The following is a 6,605-nucleotide window of genomic DNA, read 5'->3' as shown; positions in this document are numbered from 1 at the left end:
GTCCAGCCTTCACAGAATTGGATAGGAGATAGAACTTAACTTCCGGCCTCCTCCTTTTTTCTTTTTCCATTACCTGGTTCTGTCTACCTAGTGCCTTTAGATGCCTAGAAACCTTTCTCCTCTTCCTTATAAAACTTAAGAATCAGGTATTGGTCATATTTACCTTTGCCTGATTTTAAATCAGTGTATTACCTCTCCTAGGAGTATTTACAAATTACAATTTAGCTTCTAACTATGAGAGAAAGCTCCAAACCTGGACTTTGTCTGAGATTAAAAAGAAATTCTTGAATAGGTGGGGATGAAGAAGGACATGGAAGGGCTCATTTCCAGAGTCCACAGAGACTTGCCATATAGGCAACTATCTACTCCAAAAATGGAAGGACTGTAATTTTACAAGTAACTTTTATGTCTCCCACAACCAGAGTTTGTGTCTGTCTCCCTTCTCCCTTCCCTTCCTTGTCCCTCCCTTCCATTCCTTTCCTCCCTTTTCCTTCCCCCTTTCCTCCCTACCCCCCTTCCTCCCTTTCTCCCTTCTCTTCCCTTCCCTTCCTTCCTTCTCTGTCCAGTGAACTCTGAAGAAAAGAAATTTCTCTGTCACTGGAGTGTCCTTTATAGTATAAGATGTAGGAGGGACAGTGGGCCCTGCCAGGAGTGAGGTTTAGCACAAGTAGGACAGCATTTGAGGAAGGAAGAGAAACAGTGTGGTTCTTACACTTGCTGCTCTGTCTGATGGAGCCACAGTCAGAAAGTCCTTGTGAGAGTAGAGCTGGGCCAGGAAAGGGACCCTCTTTAGATGAAGGTCATACATTTGGGGCAATCCCAGGACAGGAGGATATTGGAACAGAGTGGGGCTGGGGCAATGATGTGTGAGTTAGGGGAGACGGAATTTCTTGCCTGAAGAGCCAAAGTGAATGGGTGTGACTGTGTGTGTGTGTGTATGCATATGTCTTGGGGAAAAGAGAAAAAACCTGAAAATTAGTGCTAAGTTGCCATAGATAGAGTTGTACTGCGGACATCAGGTCAGAGTAAGATTAAAAAGTGACTCGAGCATTTTTTTTTTTTAAATCAACTTTTCAGTTTGTTTTCAACTCCATATCCGTTTAACAAATATTGAATGCCATCAGGTGTCAGGTAAAATTCCTGGCTCTGGAAATACAGTAGTGACACAGATAAAAATAAAACACGGGAGAAGGGGGACAGATGAATAAGCAAGTAGTTGGGAAGTGGTGGTTGCTTTTTAGGGTAACCAGGAAGTCCTAACTGATCAGATGACATTGAAGCAGAGACCTAACAAGCTCAGGAAAGCTGAGGTGAGAGCATTCTGGGCAGAGGAAACAGTAAGTGCAAAGGCCCTGAGGCAGAAGTATGCTTAGTATATTCAACACAGAAGCCAGTATGCCTAGACTGATGTGAATGAAAGGAAGAGCAGTAGTAAGAGACAAGGCCACAGAGAAAGAAGAAGCTGTATCATTTGGGACTTTTTAGACCTACAGAAGAATCACTCTGGCTCTTGTATGGAGAACAGACTATTGAGGGGACAACAGCAGAAACAGAAGGACCATTCGCATGCTGTTGCCATAATCCAGGTGTGAGACCCTGTGATGTCTTAAGAGTAGATTTGAAACAGCAGAGGAAGAGGAGTGGTCAGATTCTAGATAGATTTTGAAAGAATCAGCTGATGGATGGATGTGGTATGATGGAAAAGAGTCAAGAATGACTCCCAGATTTTTTTGACCTGGGCACCTGAATGAGAAAGAAATGACCATCTGCTTGCTGCACTGACTGAGAATAGACAAGTATTGGTTTAAGAATATACTGAAATCGTTTCTAGCTGTAAGATCCTGACCACGTGGATACACAGGGTAACTGACCCAGATGGTCTTACCTTCAGCAGCTGACTACCCCAAGTAGGAGGAGATGTAGAAATAAGTGAATTCCATAGGCAGTTTGACCACAAGATATTAGTTGTTAGACCATCTTGAGTGGATATGCTAATGTGAACAGTCAGCTTAGAATTTGAAGGGTTTTGTTTTTTAAAATATTTTATTTATTTATTTGACAGGGAGAGAGACAGCAAGAGCAAGTACACAAGCAGGGGGCAGAGGGAGAGGAAGAAGCAGGTTTCCCACTGGGCAGGGAGCCCCATGTGGGGCTCGATCCTAGGACCCTAGGACCATGCCCCGATCCAAAGGCAGATGCTTAACAACTGAGCTACCCAGGGGCCCCGAATTTGAAATTTTCAGTCTTAAGAACTCCCTATTGTCTGATCTTTTCAAGAAGATATCCAGAAGGAGGCAGAACACCTTGTGATTAACATGGACATTAAGGGTTGAAGTTTGAGCTACATGTATGACAGTTTTTATCAAGATCTACTGAGCTTTTTACTCTGTGCCAGACGTGGTGCTAGGGGCTGGAGATAATAAGGCAAGGAAGATGTGGTCTCTGCCCTGGCAATTTCACAGCCTAGTGAGAGGGGGCAACATGGAATTGATTATAATCCTGTGATGAAGGCTGCAGTAGAAAGATGTATTTTAAGAGGGCAAAAGCCATTCAGAAGAGGGAGTGTGACCTGGGAACAGGGCTGGGGAAGCCAGGAGACCATTCCAAGCAGGAAATGTGATCAGTGCAAAGGCACAGACGTATGCTCCATTTGGGAAGAATTGGAAGGAGTAGAAAAACTGATGAAGCAAAACTTTTGATGGAACAGTGCTGAGAGAGAAGGGTACATAGGTTAGGTTTAAAGGGACTAGTCCTCAAAGGGCCCTATTTTCTTCTGGACCTCATCCTATAGGCCTAGGGAAGCTATCAAAAGGTTTTATGTAGGGAAATGGCAATAGTCGGTTTGTATTTTGTTTTATTTATTCTTTAGTCGATTTGTATTTTAGGTAGAAAGTCAGTTTATGCATTTTGGGAAACATTTTTGAGCTTCTGCTGTATGCCAGGTAGGGAGGTGAGTACTGAAGATACACCAATTCTTAAAGTACGGTCAAAAACCCTACTTTTTGAAGGAAGTCAGCACCCCTGGAGCAGAGACAGGACTGAGTTTGGACAGAAGGGGAGGCACTCCAGGAATCTTTAGAAAGTGGAGGAGCTGGGGAGGGAAAGAAAAGGTGGTCTTGGATGACCCCCTGGCAGGAATGAATGGGTGGAGGACAGTACCTTTAACTGAACTAGAAAGCCGAGAGAATCTCAGTGGGATCATGCAGGGTTTGAGGAGCTCCAGAGGAGCGAGGGATTGATGACCAGAAGGGAGACTGTGAAGAGTAAGAACAGGACCTTTGAGACCAGTCACCTGGGAGGGTTCAGGCACCACTGTCATTGTCTCCTCCTGGTTCCTGGGTCCTTCCTCCCGTCTTTTACCCTGTGGGCAAAAGGAGTCTCTAGCTGTCACTTCCATAACATTTCCCCTAGACTTTTCTAGACTTTTCATTTCTACTCTCTGTCCTCTACCTCAGGCACATCATCTGTTTAACCTGTAAAAGTGTGGGAACCCTGAATAGACTTGCACCCACGGTAGTGTATGACAACAGCCCAGATGACCTTCAGCACGGCAGCCAGAGTTGCTCTCGCCATTCTACCTATGGAACACTGGGGATGGAGAAGGGCATGAAGGTGGATGAAGAAGAGACAGTTTATGGCTGAGGTATAAAGTGCTGCTGTCCAATATGGCGGCCACTAGCCATAGGTGGCTATTTAAATGTAATTAAAATTAAATAACCTTTAAGAAATGCAGTTCCTTAGATGCAGGAGTCACATTTCAAGGGTTCTTAACCACACGTGGCTAGTGACCACTGTATTGTAAAGTGCTGATATAGAACACTTCCATGATCACAGTAAATTTTATTGGGCAGGGGCACCTGGGTGGCTCAGTGGGTTAAGCCTCTGCTTTCCGCTCAGGTCATGATCTCAGGGTCCTGGGATCAAGCCCCACATCATGCTCTCTGAGCAGCGGGGAGCCTGCTTCCCCTTCTCTCTCTGCCTACTTGCCATCTCTTTGTCAAATAAATAAAAAATCTTAAAAAAAAAAAAAGTAAATGTATTTCTAAAAAAAAAAAATTGTTGGACAGACTATAAATGTGATCTTCCTTCCAGACTTTTCTGAAGGCCTGTGAAGGCTTTCTGAGAAGCGTAGGCAAGGAGGAGAAACAGAAAGGAGGGCAGTAGAGGGTTGGGCAGTGGCAACTATGCTTGGTCTAAAAGTGAAGAAGGTCAGGAAGAGGGCAGGGAGAATTACAAAGCCAATCAGAAAATCTGGAGGAGACGTAGGATGGTAAAACCAATTCTTCTAGCTAGGGAGAGCATTCATGGGGAAGTGGGAAAGCCACACAACTTTTGGTTGTGAGGATGATAGCATAAAAGACAGCGGCAGCCAGGACATCAGTAGTTAGAAGATTCCAAGTCAGAGAGAAGCTTACTCAAAGAAAGAAGGTTGAGAGGGCTCTGAGAATGAGGCCAAAATGGTGTGTCAGGGCTAGGAAGTCAATGATTTATTGAGCTCTTCCTCTTTGGTGCCTAGCATCGTGCTAGGTATTCAGCACAGGCGAAGGAGACAATAGGTAAGGGTGGAGGAACAGGGTGGAGGAATGAATAGAACCTGTTCTGAGTTGGGAACGATGGATAAGGATTTGTAAAATCAGGAGAGATCCAGGAGACATTCTAGAAAAGTGTACCCATGGAGACAGTGTTCTATCTGCCTAGTGGAAAGATTGCTGGATGCGTGTCCCTTTCCAAAGGACTTTTTTTTAATTTTTAAAAAAGATTTTATTTATTTGAGAGAGAGAGAGAGAGAGAGAGAGAGTGCCTGAGAACAAGAGCGCACACAAGCAGGGGGAGTGGCAGAGGGAGAGGGAGAAGCAGATTCCCTGCTGAGCAAGGAGCCCAATGTGTGCTCCATCCCCTGACCCGGATATCATGACCAGAGCTGAAGTCAGAGGCTTAACCAACTGAGCCACCCAGGAGCCCTTGCATGTCCCTATTCTGGCTGTGCTTTGAGCTCTCCCCATCTATTCCTTGAGGGAAAGGACCATCTCTTTTTCAGCTTTGTGTCTCCATCACAGAGCACAGTGTCTGACCCAAGGAGGAACCCCCAAGTTTGGTTTGTTTGTTTTTAATATTTTATTTATTTGACAGAGAGAGAGAGAGAGAGGTCACAAGTAGGCAGAGAGGCAGGCAGAGAGAGAGAAGGAAGCAGGCTCCCTGCCAAGCAGAGAGCCCGATGTGGGGCTCAATGTGGGGCTCAATCCCAGGACTCTGAGATCATGACCAGAGCCGAAGGCAGAGGCTTACCACACTGAGCCACCCAGGTGCCCGGTAAAGAGGCTTTCTAAGGAACATTCCTGCAGTCAACAAATATGATCAAACCTAGGCTGGTTTAGGTCTCTCTCTAGGAGTCCCTCTCAACTCTCCACTGACTTGAGTTTTGAAACGATTAAAAAAAAAAGAAGAAGAAAGAAAGAAAGAAAGAAAAGAAAAGAAAAAGGGAAAGTAAGGAAAAGAAAATGAGTTATACTGCAACTGGAATGGGGATAAAAAAGTACAGTGAGGAGTGGAGAGGTTCAACTTTCAGGTTTCTGTTGTCTAATGCCCCCAAGGATCACCAGGCCTTCCTTAGCACTTAACTTATTAGAGAAACAGGCAAGCTGAAAAAAGTCAGGAAGCTGGAGACAAGCAAGAATTAAGAATCAGATGGCAAGAGTTTGAACTGAACGCCTTTCACACAGTAACGACATAAATCTCTAGGATGTCAGGCCAGCAGCCATGGTTTCCAGGGGGCTCATGCCTCCCTTGTTCTCACCTGGCTTCCTTTTTCCCACCTCCAGAAAATGTGTAAGAAGTGGGTTTCCCCATTCACCTAGTGGGAGAAATTCTCAGTTGGACTGAGGAGTAGTGGAACTCTAGGAATAGGCAAGCCTCTACAAGGCCTCAGACGTGGTTCTCTGGAAGGAGCAGACACTAGCTGGCACCATTTAACACCACCGGCCCCAGAGGCTCAGAGACTAACCCTAAGGACTATGGGGTTAGGCTTTCAGCATCCCACTTGCTCCAGATTCATCCCAAGTTCCACTTCTAGCTTCTTTCTTATGAAGCCAAGACTCAGGAGACCAGGTTTGCTGTCCAACCAGACAGGAAAGGATAAGAGATGGTTCTCCCCTGCAGGAAGGAAATTAAATCTAGGCTTTCTGCTTCCTGGATCTTTTTCCTGTGGTCCCTGGGGACCCTAGTGTCCAAACTCTTAGATTCTCAAGGCACTCCCTTGGGCCTTGGGGCAGGATTCCCATTCTCTGCCTCTCCATCTCCCTGGAATTTTCCACTGCAGCTGCCTCCGCTCCCAGACACCCCTCCCTGGGCAAAATTCCCGGCTCCCTCCGCCTCCCTTTCCTAATCACACCTCATTCCCACCCCCAGCCCAGAGGCCCAGCCCACAGTCCGGCCCACTCCCCACACTAACCCCGGTGGTTCCAGTTAGAGAAATGGGAGGCCAGGCCCCTATTCGAGGGTGACAGGGAGGGTCCCACGCTCTCTCCAGGGCGGGGAGAAAGGACAGTGGAGGGGCTGGTCCCCTGTGGGGCTGGAATGGGGGGAGTGGCCCTCCTCAAATCCCCATA

The sequence above is a fragment of the Mustela putorius genome, unplaced genomic scaffold, assembly GCF_011764305.1.
Source record: "Mustela putorius furo isolate JIRA1106 unplaced genomic scaffold, ASM1176430v1.1 tig00003988_pilon_pilon_pilon, whole genome shotgun sequence".
In the NCBI taxonomy this organism is placed as follows: domain Eukaryota; kingdom Metazoa; phylum Chordata; class Mammalia; order Carnivora; family Mustelidae; genus Mustela; species Mustela putorius.
This window is presented reverse-complemented; position numbering follows the sequence as displayed.